Source organism: Octopus sinensis, linkage group LG10 (genome assembly GCF_006345805.1).
Source record: "Octopus sinensis linkage group LG10, ASM634580v1, whole genome shotgun sequence".
Classification (NCBI taxonomy): domain Eukaryota; kingdom Metazoa; phylum Mollusca; class Cephalopoda; order Octopoda; family Octopodidae; genus Octopus; species Octopus sinensis.
The window spans coordinates 45,445,658-45,463,297 of record NC_043006.1 but is presented as its reverse complement, the minus strand read 5'-3'; the positions used below and the strand labels follow the sequence as shown (position 1 = coordinate 45,463,297).

The following is a 17,640-nucleotide window of genomic DNA, read 5'->3' as shown; positions in this document are numbered from 1 at the left end:
AAACGTACCCCCCCCCCTCCGTCTCAGTGTTTAATAAACAAAACGGTAAAACAATTTACGTACAAGCATTACTTATAATAGTGACAACATAATCCAAAATACTTATGGAATAACAGCATATATGGCAAACTTTATCAGGAAATTATTGCGGTAACCGAAATAAATAAGAAACCAAACTTTACACACATACACACACACACTCATGGTACGAGTGAAGCAGAGATCATCAATCCCTTGTGTGTATACATATATGTGTGGTGTTTATATGTTTAGTCTGCCTGATTGTTATTGTTTTAGCTGTGTTGATGTGTGTGTGTATGTGAATTGTTTCGGCATATAGACATATATATGTGTAAACATAGATCTCTGCATGTGTGTTTATGTAAACAAATGCGTTAGCGTGTATGTAAATACAAATGTTGGTATGTGTGCGATTGCAGATGTTCTGGTACGTCTAACGGCATCGGACGATTGTAGTTTCAAAGCCAGAAAGGGTTCGGTCCCAAAAGAACATTACTACATGTTTAGCAGTAATTGGCACCGTGTTTAAGTACAAGAACTTTCAACTTCAAAACCATCCTATATAGATATTCAAAATAACTCGGTTCCGTCTTGGAACGGACATCGCTCTAAACAGCCCACACACACATACACATGTGTATACATCTTCTACAAGTTTAAACACAACATGTCTCTTTAACGATCAATAAAACAGATTATCCCACACCATCACACCAACATCAAATATTCACGCTGTTGACAATATGAAAACAAGCAACACTTTTTTTTTTTTTTTTGGTTGCTTACACACACGCACACACACACACAACTTGAAATAAATGTTGGAAGGAATGAGTACTGAATTATCCAGAACCAAAGTTTTCAAATAAATAAATAAAATGCAAGCAGTTGTTCAATACGTGAAGTGTATAATAAAGGAGATTATATAAAATTAGAGACTGTATTAGTATATATTATAACAGACAAGAATGAAAGACGATTGAAATGGAACGGTAAAAATCGTCCCGGGACGGAGGCAACCATTAGTCATTTCCCACTCGCACTCATTTCACAATCGCATATACACACAAGTAGATAGTTACACAAACAAATATATATATATTCCTGCATACATAAATAATATAGATATAGATCTGTATATATATACATGTATATACACAGATAAATATATACATACATGCAGACACCTGTCTTCTTTCTCTACAGAATATTTCACTCGGTCTCTCTACTCTTCCTGCGATTCTATCAGCCACGATGGAATTTGTGTTCGTTAAAACATCAAAGAGGGGGGAGGGGGAAAGAAAAACTCCAATTAAACAACAACAAACCAACTGTCCCCACCTTGTCATCATTTCAATACAACAATAACAATACCAACCGGTCAGTTTGTTTCTGGTGTTCTTCGAGCACTTTGTTTTGTTAACTTTTTCTTTCTTTCTCTCTCTCTCTTTCTCCCTCTTTAGCTCGTTCTTAGTCTCTCTCAAGAAAGTAAGTCTTTTAGGAGCTTCATAGTCAATATGATTGGCAGGCTGTAAATCTGTCTGTGCTGTAAAGTTGCAATTATAATAATAATGATTTCTTTTATTTTTTATTTTATTTTAATAATAGCAATGTCATTAAGATACTGCAGCGGTGTATAGATAGATGTGCCGAACAATTTTACCATTTCGGGCAGTTGGTGTCTTATAGAGAGAAAATAAATAAGATATAGAAAAACAGATAGAGGGGAAACAGGAAAAAATATATGGTGATGGTTAGGGAGATCTAAGGGAATGTCTGCGAGGGAGATGGAAGAATCTACAGATAAATAGATTGATTTTTTTTTTAATTGGTACATAGATACATATATGCATACCTACATACATACATAGTTACATATATAGGTAAACAGATCGATAGAGAAAGATAGACAGAGACAGCCAAGAAAGATAGATAGACAGAGGTAAAATACACAGAAGAGATAAATAGAGTAAGACGAGGAAGGATGAGGGGTAGAAAAAAAAAAAGAAAAGTACTCACCTTTCTGTTGACAATCAATGCAGTTGAGGACGTCACTAAGGTCGCTTCTCCGTCATGTCGGTTGGTTGGTCGGTTGGACGCGCAGACAGTCAGGCAGACAGACAGAAGACAGGCCGATAGACGGACGGTTGATGTGGTGTTAGCTGTGCAACAGCAGCAGCTGGGAGCAGCACTGCGTCTTGATCTTTCTCTCTCTCTCTCTCAATCTATCTATCTATCCATTTCTCTTTCTCTCTCTCTATCTTTCTCTTTCCAATATCTATATTCTATCTATCTATCTATCTGCCTGTCTATCTCGCTCTCTCGCTCTCTCTCTCTCTCTATATATATATATATATACATGTGTATATATATATATATTATATATATATATATATATTGTGTATGTATGTATATATAGTTTCCAAAGAAAAGTGGAGAAGGACTCATTAGAAAAATACAATGTAAATATTTATTGTAATATTAAGCGTATTTTTCAGTTTCTGCTCAGAGTTTCGTTTGCGCCGCTGATCGCGTAAAATATACAGTAAGAGTCGCTTATTATGATCACGGATAATGTCATCAAATTTTGTAATCCCAAACATGCTCAGAATATTGTCTCCATCCGGTTACTGTTATCGAAACGGCTCCGTCCCCAAAGTCATTGCAAAGCGCAACTTTTACTGCATGCATACATGTATACACCCATGCATGTATGTATGTAGAAATAAGTGTGTGAGTGTGTGTATATTTACACGGGCGCACACACACCATTCGATTTCGCACTGTCACATAATATATAATGTATTAGCGCCAACTTGGTGAAAGAAAAATTTTGCAAATTGAAAACGGCTTTACAGAAAATCGTTGGCATGAGAAAGGAAGTCAAGAGATAAACACACACACATACATACATACATACATACATACATACATACATACATACATACATACATACATACATACATACATACATACATACATACATACATACATACGAGTGGACAAAAGGAAATGACCCTCAACACATTGAGTAGGAATTACTCTTACTCTTTTACTTGTTTCAGTCATTTGACTGCGGCCATGCTGGAGCACCGCCTTTAGTCGAGCAAATCGACCCCGGGACTTATTCTTTGTAAGCCCAGTACTTATTCTATCGGTCTCTTTTGCCGAACCGCTAGGTGACTGGGACGTAAACACACCAGCATCGGTTGTCAAGCAATGCTAGGGGGACAAACATATACACACACTTATATATATATACATATATACGACAGGCTTCTTTCAGTTTCCGTCTACCAAATCCACTCACAAGGCATTGGTCGGCCCGGGGCTATAGCAGAAGACACTTGCCCAAGATGCCACGCAGTAGGACTGAACCCGGAACCATGTGGTTGGTTAGCAAGCTACTTACCACACAGCCACTCCTATATTATTATTTAAAACCGTTTGATTTGGTCCCAAAGTTTCGTAGGTTCGTTACAGGAACCTAGCGCATTGTTAAATATAAACATGAAGTAGAGATTTATATCCAGTGGAAAACAGCCAGTGAAATTCATTCTTCCATTGCTTGGTGCTTTATTGCAATTCTTCGAAATCATCTGTCACCAACATTCTTTGATCCTGTTACTTTCAATAGCACCATTTACTCTGTGTACGTATGTGAATATTTCTGTTGTTCGTTTTAGCCTTGCAGCTGCGATCATACTGGAGCACCAGTGTGATTTTGCACTTTTTCCACAGCTTTCTTATTTGGCTGATTTCTTTGGGGTAGTGGGATTTCATAACACCACTCTTGCATGCGCTTTTATCATGGTTGTTGACCCATTTAGTGTATGAGGGAGTTTGACACTGCTGCCCTCATCCGCACTTCTTGCCGGGACGTTGGTTCGTCTGGTATCGTGGATAGGAGAATGTCCAGTTCCTTTTTGAAAACATCCACATCCACATTGCGTAGATTTCTTAAATCGTTTGACAGAGCATTGAAGAGATGAGGGCCTTTGAACCATAAGCTATTACAGTACCTGGTCTTGACGTTAGACGGGGTGAACGGTACTTTTGGTACAACGCAATCTCGCCCAGTTCAAGCACTTGTATAATACTTGGTGCCCAAATTAGGTACTAATTCTTCCAGAGTTTTCCATACTCTCTTTTACTCTTTTACTTGTTTCAGTCATTTTGACTGTGACCATGCTGGAGCACCGCCTTTAGTCGAGCAAATCGACCCCATGACTTATTCTTTGTAAGCCTGGTACTTATTCCATCGGTCTATTTTGCCGAACCGCTAAGTTACAGGGACGCAAGCACATCACCATCGGTTGTCAAGCGATGTTGGGGGGACAAACACAGACACACAGACATATACACACACATACATATATATATATATATATATATATATATATATATATATATATATACATATATACGACGGGCTTCTTCCATTTTCCGTCTACCAAATCCACTCACAAGACGTTGGTCGGCCCAAGGCTATAGTAGAAGACACTTGCCCAAGGTGCCACGCGGTGGGACTGAACCCAGAACCATGTGGTTGGTAAGCAAGCTACTTACCACACAGCCACTCCTACGCCTGTAGATTATTACATATGTCTTGCGTCTTCGCTCCTGGGAATAAAGTCGTAGTTTTTTCAGCCTCTCTCTGTTGTTCATTTACTGCTCTTACAGTCTTTTTAGTGGAATAACATTGGATCCCTTCAAGCTCCGCTGTTAGTTTGGCACTATGTTATGTGGTGACTACAGCTGTGAGCAGTAGTCCAGGCGGCTGAGAACGAAAGTTTTCCACCTGGTCAACGCGACTTCTGGGTCTGTTATCCTGAAGGACTTTAGTATCCATCCTGCCAATTGTTTGTACTTTGTTGCCATCTTTGTAATGTGCATATGAAATGATGCATCATTACACTTATTAAACTTCAAGTCTCTCACTATCTGTGACTGAGATTGCAGTGCCTTCGGTACCTGTATATGCAGGCTGTGATGCATTCATGAGCTGATAGCGCAGTGCTTGAAATTTTCCAGCATTAACTTGTATGTTGTTTTCTTCAGCCCATTTGTATATTGCATTTAAGTCCCGCTGCAAGCTTGCGACATCGTCAGGGTTCTTAGTTGCTTGTGATAATTTTGTATCATCAACGCAGCTAATAACAGCGACTGACCATGGACATGTCTAAGAGAGGTACTATAATCAGTAATAGCCCCAAGACAGTTCCTTGGGGGACTCCACTCAGAATTTGTGTTCCCTTAGAGAGGACACCATTTGCTACAACTGCCTCACTTCTATCTTTTAGAAACTCATGCAACCATTCTCCCTATTTACCATCTATGTCAAGGTCCCGCAACTGGTGACACATCATGCCATGACCCACGTTATTAAAGGCCTTTGCGAAATCAAGATATATCACATCGATATTTGAATGGTCAAACAGCTGCTTCAAAACTCAGTCACAGTACTGCAAGAGCTGTGTGAGACAACTTCTTCCTGGACGAAAGCCATATTAAGTATCGTTCAGTAAAACAGTTTCTTCTAGAAACGTTATCAATTTTCTTTTGATGATTTGTTCCATGAATTCGCTATGTAAAATCAGAGAAATCGATCGGTAGTTTTTAGCCTCTGCTCCCGCCGCTATGGATAGGGCATATATGCCCTCTTTTAGCTTTTTAGGAATTTTATCACCTGCAAGGAAACCCTGGAAAAGTATCTGAAGTGGTTTCGCTGAAGCCTGCTTCAATGACTTCAAGGGAATAGATAGGAAGTCATCGAGACCATATATAATTGCAGTTTGACTCGATTCCACATGACTTTAAGTTTCGTGGGCGCATAGGTGGAACCTCTCTCATCATATGTATATTTATGTGTTGGACGTTTTAATGTCTCTGATGTAATTAGATACAAATTGCGAAACAGCTGTCAACAAATCGAATAAACATTTCACTTCTGTTATTTTGGTTTATTATTATTGTTGTTGTTGTTGTTTTGTGTTATTGTGGATGTGTGTGTGTGCATGTATGTATGTGTGTGTATATATATATATGTGTGTGTGTGTGTGTGTGTGTGTGTATACAAGGAAAAGATATAAAGTAACTCAAGGACAGATAGTTTCATGCATTAGTACTTCTCAAACCATGATAAGTGCCCTCCCAAAAACGAAACTCTCGGCTCTCGAGTCATCGAGTCACTCTATAACTTCTGCCGGTTAAATAAAGTGTGTGTGTGTGCGCGCGCGCAATGCATATAGTTATGACATGACACGAAGGAGGGCAATCACATACCGCGACGGTGGGAAACTCCGAGTAACGAATTGTCTTTGAGTGAGCATATTGGCTGTTTCCTGCTGAATATAAGACTCTATTTCAAGTTTGCTATTATTTTTTCTTGTTTGTACACAAATGTGTACATATGCAAGCATAAGGTGAAAATGGACTCACTATATAGAGTTGATAAAATAAAGAATACTGCGTAGTGCATTGGACCAAAATATTCCTTCTAATTTTTCCATTAATTTTAGAAGTTTTGTTCTTACCAGCGAGAAATGTATTTCATTGATGCCATGAGAATTTAGAAACTTTTGAAAGACGTAAAATAAATCGTTTTTAACAGTGACATTCGAAGTAGATAAAGCTATAAATAATAGCGAGGATTTTTAAAAAAAACCCTTGGATGGAAAAAAAGTCGGAGGCTGCTTGTGGCACTCGAACCCACATGTTTTTAAACACACACACACACAATATATATATGCGAGAGTTACTAAAAAGACCCAACCTTCCGAGTTCTTTTACAGAGCTTAGAGAAACAGAAGGACCGCTACCATAAGTGTGCGAATCTGCTCTCTCTCTCTCTCTCTCTCTCTCTCTCTCTCTCTCCCCTTTCTCCCCCTCTCTCTCTCTCTCTCTATCTATCTATCTATCTATCTATCCCTCTCTTACCCTCATATTTCTCATATATAGACACCGAAATGCATACACAGCAGACAGACACACACACACACACACACACAAGCATACACATATATGTATCTATGAATGTGTGTGTACACACACACCACACTTTCTCTCAAATCTGCACATATTGGTAGGCCTGGAGCTATAGTTGAATACATTTGTCCTTGGCGCTGCATAGTAGGACCGGACCCGAAACCAGAGATTTGCAAAGCCTTATCTTCACCTTTATATTATATTATATTTTTATACGCAGTTTGCTCTGTCTCAGACTATCATAACTATTTTAGTACCTTCCGACACAATCGTTCTCATCAACAGTACCAAGTAACATGGATGCTACGATTGAAGGTTAGAGTTCATTTTCACTCAAATCATAACATCGTAGCATCCATTTTCTTTTCTTGTTTTCCATGCTGACGCTTCACCAAAATAAGGACAGCTGCAATCACCCAAATTTAACAATGATTATTTTGTCATATTACACACACACACACACACGTATTGAACTCTTGTCGCTTCGATGAATGAAGGACACAGCTGTACAGTGTCCTTAATTCAAAGTTTTACCGTGTCTTCTCATCTGGGAATTCAGACATATCCGGGATTTGCAGATCCGGTTGCAGACGTTGCTGTAGTAGTCGCCATCATGTTAGGGGTAAATTGGATCTGGCTTTAAGCAGGCATTTTTTCTCCCTCGAAATGTTGATCCAGGCTGTTTCAATGTCGTAGGCGGCTTAGTAAGTAGAAGGAGCTTCTCCATTCAGTGCTTTCGATTCGGTCATTAGAAGTCTGGTACTTATTCTATCGTTTATAGGGACGTAAACAAACCAGCACTGGTTGTAAAGTAATGATAGAGAACATACACGAAGATAGACGCGCCCCCCACATATATATGTATGACGGGCTTCTTTCAGTTATCGTCTACCAAATCCACTCGCAAGTTTTTGGGTTGGCCCAGGGTTATTATAAACAGGGCCGGCCCTAGGTTGCTGGCGCCCCGGGAAAGCTGAACTTCGGCGTGTACAAGCTGACGGTCGTGGAAATCTCCTTATCTTTGTCACGCCCTCCTTGACGACCCCTAGCACATGGCGCCCCAGGTGACAACCTGAGTTACCGGTACCTTGAGCCGGCCCTGATTGTAGAAGACATTTGTCCTATGTGTGACACAGCGTGGTTGAACATGGAACTATGTGGTTAGAAAGTCAGCTTTTTACCACACAGCCACACCTTCGCATACAGTAATCCCTCGACTATTGCGAGTGTTACGTTCCAAAATCTCCAACAGAAATAATTAAAATATAAAAATATATAAATACTTATCGGTTGCAGAAATCCGTGATATACTGAAGAGTCCAGATATAAATTTACATTTATTTGCCAGAAAAATCCGCGATGTACTGAGTGCGCGATAGGTGAACCGCGATATGGCGAGGAATACATGCACACATAATAGTAAATATTCAAGGTGTTACATGTGCTCTTAAATCAAACTTATTTTGTAATTCACTCCTAACTAGAATGCTAGTGTAACATTCCCAAGAAAACTTATTCTTAGCACCTCGTATATGAAGGAAGACATGTGAAATTTAGAATTTTGTCTGCCGAGCGCATAATTCCAACACGGAGATATGGACTCGCCTGTTAGTTCAGTTACTGTGTGTGTGTGTGTGTGTGTGTGTGTGTGTGTGTGTGTGTGTGTGTGTGTGTGTGAGTGCGTGCGTGCGTGCGTGTACATGCTTACATATGCATGTGTTTGTGTGGATATATACACGTTTGAACAGATGTAAGTGGCGGCGCCACCGATTGAAAGATACCGAAGAAGAAGAAACATAAAGGAAACGCGAAGAAAACAGAGAACGAAAAAATGAAGGAAGAAAAGACAAGTGTCTGCTCATATTAATGGCCACTATCACAGAGCAAAACCTTAAAATAAAACAAACGACAATAACGAAGGTGTAATAATCGATCGGAAGAAATAGACAAATCACCCAACTTAAGACTTTTTGGACAGCTTCCCAAGGAAAGCATAAAAATTGTGTTCTGATAGTCAAGAAACAGTCGACATTTTAGAGGGAAGCCTCAGGTTATGCGGTGCTGATGATTCGAAGAAGGGATGAAATGGTGCCATACATGGCTACCAACGGCTGGAAATTTTAAGATCTATATAATATATAGGGAAAAGAAATATTGGTTTCTAACTTTTGGCTCAAGGCCAGCAATTTCGGGGATAGGTGTAAGTCGATTACATCGACTCCAGTGGTCGACTGGTACTTATTTTATCGATTCCGAAGGGGTGGGAAGCAAAGTTGATGTCGGCGGAATTTAAACTCAAAACGTAAAGGCGGACGAAATACCGATATTAAATGTATATAAATTGTACCCTTTTAAATTTCAAACTTCCAAACATACAATAACTTAATATAATGTAGGAGGGATTGCACTACCCCGCCCCCACCTATGATAGCTGACCACCAGGGGTATACCACATGTATGAACTAGCTTTATTTCGAAATGATTCAGTGTCTGTCGGTCAGTACATGCCAAACCACGAAGCTATTCGACATTCATAGAGGATTATAGTTAAACTGTCTATTTAATTAATCATTTAATTGGTTGGCTATTCAGTTTAGTTCAGATATCCAAATAGCTTAAATATACCTTGTATTCATTGGCCAATACGAAACGCAGAAAAGATGCATTATTGAATGATTAAGAGCGTATCTAATTTTATGCCTTACGTTTCAGAATCCGAGACTATTAAACATGCTAATAATATACGGAAGGCAATTCTATACACTTTGTTTCTTCTGACACGAGGTTACAATATAAATTGGATAGGGAGAGATGGGAAAAACTTGTTGCGGACTCTTTCGTAAATCAGTCCATGCCACATTTTCGATCAAGTTCTGAAATCGATGACGTAACGACACCCCGGCTGAGATTTGAACCATAGCTTTTAGATTCTCCTAATCTAGAACCACAAACTAATGTATCTTCACAAAGGGAATAGCATCACCATAAAAAGGTTTTAACTCCTGCGTGAATATGACTCGATCAATCATCACTGGCTGTCTTATTATGGTTGACGCAGCGAGTTTTCCCGCCACACAGTTTGACCGAAGATTCTAGAATGTAACTAACAGCAGTAAAAGTTTGCAAATTTAACATCAGCTCAGATAGCCGCTAAGCTGTCTGTGGAAACCCAGCTCACTTATAGCAGTATGTCGGTCTCTCTCTTGTATCGAATAACGCGCAGTAATTATATGCAATGATATAAATTCCTCACACTACAACATAACATTACCCAGCAAGTTATATACGGACGTTTCCTATTGGATGTACATTTGTAAATATAACGATGCAGGTTAATAAAATATTTGAAAACTCAATTAAACTTTAACGCTGTTATTGTCTACACACGCAATCTACCACACATTGTGAATAGCCAGCAAAGAATATACAACGAACCACCACACTAAAAATTGGTGCCCACGATATCCTGCAAGAAACAACGCCAGGACAGTGGCGTAGCTAATAGGGAAACAAAGGGAACGTTCGCTACCCCCGAGCACAATATTTTCAATGATTTTTGAAAACTTTTAGTTTACTAGTACGATAAAATTGGAATCTCTCTCTCTCTCTCTTTCTCTCTCTCTCTCTCTCTCTCTCACTCTCACTCTTTATACTCGCTTGACCTTAGAAGGACTTTCTGGAGTCATTGCTTTATTTGATCAATCTCCCATGTTTCTGAATTGTCCGCTCAATCTCTTATTTCTTTATTGCCCACAAGGGGCGAAACACAGAGGGGACAAACAAAGACAAAGGGATTAAGTCGATTACATCGACCCCAGCGCATAACTGGTACTTAATTTGTCGACCCCGAAAGGATGAAAGGCAAAGTCGACCTCGGCGGAATTTGAACTCAGAACGCAACGGCAGACGGAATACCTATTTCTTTACTACCCACAAGGGGCTAAACACAGAGAGGACAAACAAGGACAGACAAACGGATTAAGTCGATTACATCGACCCCAGTGCGTAACTGGTACTTATTTAATCGACGCCGAAAGGATGAAAAGCAAAGTAGACCTCGGCGGAATTTGAACTCATAACGTAGCGGCAGACGAAATACCGCTAATCACTTCGCCCGGCGTGCTAACGTTTCTGCCAGCTCGTCAGCTCAATCTCTTGTGGTGCTTTGTTGGCCGCTGACATCTGAAGAACCAAAACAAACCCTGGTGTCATAACCTCGCGGCACTGGACAATACAGTGGGTTCATCATCTTCACATCACACCAATATAAATAGTTGTAAGGTTCATACATAATTACATTATTACTGAAGCATAAAATTCATGAACGCAGAATACAATTACATAAATTATAACTAATGAAATATTTCGTTAAATATAAGAGAAATCAGTTTAAAATTGTTTGAAATGTGTCGCGGCGCCTTCTTTTGTTAAGCGCTCGCACCCACTAATTTTAGAACCTGGCTACGCCCCTGGCCCAGGGCGCGAACACTACAATGGTATCGATTAGTTATTTCCTCTCAAAATCGTTGTCCTTAGAAAACAACGTTCGGACGGTATTGTCGCCGAAACATTTTTGTATTTGATTGAGCAATAATACTCCTATCAATAAAATCTTTTAATTTCAAACCTTCTAACTGGAAATAGATATTGAAATGCTGAGTTTTATGACTGGAATATGGAAACAATAAACATGGATTTCGTTTGTCAATGACTGCTAGATCCAAAATAGTCTGATTATTATCACTAGTTTCATCGGATTCTAATTCCCGCCACCTTTTTTGTCTTTTTTATTTTTATTTATTTATTTATTTATTTATTTTTGGACTTCGAATTCGACCTTTTCAAAACGAAGCAAATGAAACTGACCAAAAAATGTTCCTTATATTCCCACCAGGTTATAAATCTTTTCTTTGTTTACCTCTTTATCTTGTCCTAAGCTGCCATTACAGAACACTTAATAGTTGGCCTTCTTGATCTCTGCAAATAATATTAAACTTCTATATTACATTAGAAGCACAATCAACTTAAAATCACAGACCACTCTTGAGAAAAGGCCTTGTTCGAAACATCAATTTCTCTTCCTCCACCTCATCATATACATATGTCGTTTTGTTAACTTTTTTGTATTTATTATTTACCGATACAGACCACCACTAGTTTCTACTGCGTCACTCTGATACGTCCGCTAACTTGGCGCGCGCGCGCGCATGCGTGTGTTGAACATATGAGTTGCCAGCGTGCGTTTTTCCTGACTCTCTTCTCTCTACCATGAGTTTTCTTTTTGCATTCAACGAAGGACTGTGTCTGAAACGTTATACTTTCACTTAATAACTTTTTTCTCTTTTTTCGTCCAAGTTTCTGTAGTGCAACAGAAGTTCGGTTGGCACAGTCTTGACCATATAAGACTTCTGGAAGAACATAGGTGCTGTAGGTGCTTGATTTTAATGTGGTATGGGCATTCGTTTTGAAGTGAGTGCAATTTCGTTCCTATCAAAGGCTGCCCAACAAAGTCTGGTTCTATAGTCGGCTGTGATCTTTTCGGTTTGAACGGCAGTTTTTAAAAATAATTTCCACGTAACTAAACACTTTTAAACTTCGTAAACTGGTAGAATGTGTTTAAAAAACATCTTTTTCTCTTTGCTTTATTGAGAAAATTCTATGGTTTCTAAGATATTTGTTGTTTTTTTCCTTCAATTTCTGCAATTTCAACCAATCAATGACGTCTATTGAGGTGAAAACATTCTGTGCCGTATGAATATGTCCCTCGTTTAAGAAACAGATTGGGTTTATTTACATTTCTAAAGAAAAAAAGATACCCTTCCCCCCACCCATAACCCTAACCCTAAAACATATTGAAATGCAATAGATCGATACTAGGGTCTTAATTATGGGTGACAATTTCATATGACACCGCTAGAAAAAACTGCCGTTCAAACCGAAAAGATCCGTCGGCTGCTATCATTCTATCGTTTTTTGAACAGAGATTGTGTCTGGGGTAGATTAATTCACACACTAGTTTTACTGGTTTGCCATATATTGTAAGGTTGAGGTCCGGATTAGTTTTCTCTGTTGCCATGCATTCAGTTTTCGATACGTTGATAGTCTTTCACAATCATGTAATACGATTTAATACAAATATCAGACTCTCAGGCCATGTGAGAATTGAAGATCTATGACAAATAACCAAATTAACACCAGTCACTTTTGTCATCAAAAATAAAATAACTCAACTTGCTTGACCACCGAAGCGAATGGTCTGTGGTGTTAGCAAGGTCTGTTTTGGAAGGCATAATTAATGGAAAGAGTAACAGAGGTGGGCAACATCACAGAGAGATAACATCACAGCATGGGTAGGTTATGACATAGTTTCCCCTGAATGCTCTTGTCAAAGATCGAATACTATGGAGGTAACTATCTCATGTCGGTGCGCATTTTCTCACAGGCGGATATATATATATATATATATATATATATATATATATATATATATATATATATATATATATATGTTTAAATATTTGTTGTGCAAGATTTTTTATGGCTGACGGTTAGTAAGGAGAGACACAAATAAATAAGAAGAAAACAAAGGAGCACTGATGCAGTCACAGGAGTGTGACGAAAGAACTCTGGCCGAAATAAGATTAAGATTAATGTAAAAAATAAATAACACTGAAGCAAAGTAACACCAAATATATAGTGCGTGTGATTTTTATTGGCTAAACTGGCAAAATGACCGTTCCTAAATACAACAATATATATATATATATATATATATATATATATATATATATATTATATATATATATATATATATTATATATATATATACATATAGTTCAAATTTACAAAAAACAAAAGACGAAACAGGTGAAGGAACAACAGCAAGCAAGTGTATTAGGTTAACGTTCGGGAAGAATGGAAAAGTCTTTGACGTTTCGGGCCTACGCTCTTCGACAGAAAGGATTAAGAGGGCCGGAATGGAGAGAGGACAAAAAAAAAAACGATATGTATGATGTGCAGTTCGAACGTCTGAACGTTGGTGTTTATAGAGAAAAATGGAAGGCTGCTCTGAACGGCCTACACTCAAGCTTCGCCAGTGGTTGAAGTTAAATCATGTATGAATATATATCTGTCAATCGAATAGTCTTCTTAGTAGATCTTTGTGGAGATTATATGTAAAGTAGCAGCTGCCGCTTAAATGTTCTGATATGATCGCATTTCGATTTTGTAACAATTTAGAAACTGATTCCATGCTGAAGAATATTATGACCAGTCTTTGTTTTGCAATTTCGGTAATGTGAACCTATCCTGTGAGATCGTTAGAGTAGAGGTTTTGTGGCTAAGAAGCTCGCTTTAAAACCACGTGGTTTTGAGTTCAATCCCACTGTGCGGCATCTTGAGCAAGTGTCTTCTCCTAGAGCTCTGGGACAACCAACGCCATGAGAGTGAATTTGGTACAGAAAACTGCATGAAAGCCCGTCGTGTGTGTGTGTGTGTGTGTGCGTGCATGCGTGTGCTTGTCTTTGTATCGGTATTTTTCCTTCCCCTACCGTTCGACAACCGTTGTTGGTTTGTTTACGTATTCATAGCTTAGCAGTTCGCCAAAAGTGACAGATAAAATAAATACGAGACTTTAAAAATAAGTACTCTGTCGATCTGTTCGGCTAAAACCCTTCAAGGCGGTGACCCAGTATGGTCGCAGTCCAATGACTGAAAGAAGTAAAAGATAAATGGGTGTTAAAGAGTAGTGAGTGTGCAAAAAGCAAATTGTTTCTTCGACAAGTATAGTGATTGCGACTTCTATGTGTCATTGAAGAACATTGGGCTGTCCAGTGCAAGAATGTTTTCAAGATCTCTGCCCATGGAAAAAGTGTATACTTGCTGTGATGTGTGTGTAGTTTGCATATGGATGACGTTTGTGTGCGAAAGATTAAGAATTTAAAGATGGTAACTTCATTGGAGTATGCGTGGTTAGAAGTTACAGAAAGAAAATCGTCATTGTACAGGAAGGAGAAAGTGGATATATAGCAGGGTTGATAGAGTTGTGTTTGAAAAGAGACCGATAGCGTTGCAATTTAACAATCTGACAGAAAATCTCCGATCAAAGAGATGAGTAGTAGATAGAAACTTTAAACAGACAACTAGAAAATTCTTAAACTAGATAACACTCTAAAGTTTTTCTTGTGTCAAAGGCAGCAATGTAACGATTTCCAAGTTCTCGGTACAGGAGATAAATTTTGTGTGACGTAAGAACGCAAGGCTCTAATAAATGTATACAACTAAAACATACCGTTGGCCACTAAGAAGGAAGAGAGGGAGGTGGAGGGAGAGGGAGTGGGAGAGAGGGAGAATGAGATCTTTACCTTTTGACAGACAGATTTAAAAAATAATTTTTTGTAACTAAACACTTTCAAATTTCGGACACTGGTAGAATGTGTCATATAAAACACCATTTACTCTTAGCATTTTTGAGAAAAACTTATATTTACGAAGTAATTTCATGTTAAAGTTGTCCTATTTTAGCAATTTCAACCAATCAATGACGTGTATTCAGCTGAATTAAATTACTGTCGTTGTTTGTCAACAAGAACTTCCGGCGGTGTATTTTTCGTTTGTCACTGTTATTTATGACAACCCTAACCCTAAAACCTTAAAGCTAAAACCAGTACAAACGCACGAACGATGTCATAAATAACAGTGACAAACGAAAATTACACTGCCGATAGTTGTTGTTGACAAACAACGGCAGTAATTTTATTCAGCTGAATACACGTCATTGATTGGTTGAAATTACCGAAATAGGACAACTTTAACGTGAAATAACTTCGTAAATATAAGTTTTTTCTCAAAAATGCCAAGAGTAAAAGATGTTTTATATGACACATTCTACCAGTGTCCGAAATTTGAAAGTGTTTAGTTACAAAAAATTATTTTTTAAATCTGTCGGTCAAAAGGTAAAGATCCAGAGAATGTATTGTGTGTGAATGTAAGAAAGAGAGAGAGAGAGAGAGAGAGAGAGAGAGGAGAGAGAGAGAGAGAGAAAGAGAAAGAGAAAGAGAGACAGAGAGACAGAGAGAGACAGACAGACAGACAGAGACAGAGAAACACAGACAAGGACTGAAAGTGAGGAAGAAGGGATTGTTAATGCGTGTTTGCATCACTTTTGGAATGTTGGCACTGATAAGAAGTTAGTTTTAGACATTGCCCTCCTTGAAAATGGAACGTATCGTCGAATATTTCTATAGACTGGATGAGTGGATGGATCTACGAAAAGAAAGTACGAAAGACAGAAGGAAAGAAAGGAAGGAAGGAAAAAAGAAAGAAAGGAAGGAAAAAGAAAGAAAGGAAGGAAGAAAGAGAGAAAAAAGGAAGAATGAAAAGAAAGGAAGGAAGAAAGAAAAGAAAGAAAGAAGTATCGATGAGATCGCGAAGACAGGCGCACTCGGTTTGGGGATAATGTAAGGAATACCCTAAGGACCAACCACATAGTTGTATTATGGATGATTGGAAAAAGTTTCATAGCAATGAAACAGATGGAATGGAGCGGAAAGGAGACTTAGGAATAGGAGTACTGAGCATGTGTGTGCAGTGTATGCCTTGCAAGAAAAATGAGCAACAGATGCAGTAAAACAAAGGAATGCTGTGTTGTCTGGCTGCTAGTTTGTTTTATTTCAATGCCATACTGGAAGAAGCTTTCAAAAGCATCTAAAATTTTATTTTATATCTCACGGACGGTAAACTGTTCAATATCAAAGGACGGAAAGCTAGTTTGAAAAAATAATTGTCTCAGCGTGCGAATTAGTTTACGCCGACGAATGCACCATCGTTGTCCATTCGGTGGAGGACTAAAGAATTTAACAGAGTGACAATCAACAATTGTCATTCGGTTAATACCAGTAATGCAAAAGTCATGCGACGGAATGTCTTGGAATAAGTTATTGCCGCACAATTCGTCATCAAAACACCATACTGCAATCAACAGAACATTACTAGTCCTTACGAAGTTATAGCTATCTCAATCGACAAAGAAATAGAAAACAGACTGAGCAAAGCTGACTCGATTTAAAGTTCTCTACGAAGGTGACTCTTTGATATTAAAAATCTCTCTGGCAACAGCTAAAATAGTTGCGTACAAAACAGTTCAAATGCTCTCTCATGTGAAATATATGTATAGCATCTGTATAGTATCGAGTGAACATTCGATACTATATAGAGAAACACAACGCAACTCGAAACTTTCGAGTGTATGGCTCAATCTTTATTAGCCATCCATGTATCTTCTTCGCCCACTATTCTTGGGAGAATCATAGAGGTAGAGTTCTCTGACACTTCATCCATAGGGTTGTACGAGAAGCAACTGTCATTACACTTTCCGGCTGAATTCCCAAGCGTGACTAACTGAGACTATTCAGCTCGTTTTTCGTGGGTCTCCTGCGGGTTGGTTCGGCTTGAAGAATCCATCTTGTGATTCTTCCCTGCAATATTCTAATCACATGCCCATAATACCTGACATGTGACTTCTCAAAATACGAAGTCGCAGTTTTACCTGGGGAGACTCCCTGATCTCTGAACTACTATTCCTGCTGTATCCAGGGATACAGGCATCCAGCAACAGGACCTCCGTAATGCTAT

The 17,640-nt window shown here is 38.6% G+C and overlaps 1 protein-coding gene across 4 annotated transcripts in view; it reads right to left on the bottom strand.

Annotated features, from left to right (window-relative positions):
* LOC115216354 overlaps positions 1–2,219 on the bottom strand; it is a 396,571-nt gene extending 394,352 nt beyond the window's left edge. For 2 of the 4 annotated variants that reach the window (XM_036506608.1, XM_036506613.1), the window contains exon 1: positions 1,199–1,383. The gene's annotated coding sequence lies outside the window, so the exon portion shown is untranslated. The other 2 variants (XM_036506611.1, XM_036506609.1) reach the window with 2 other exon arrangements.
* Between the last annotated feature and the right edge of the window lie 15,421 nt (positions 2,220–17,640).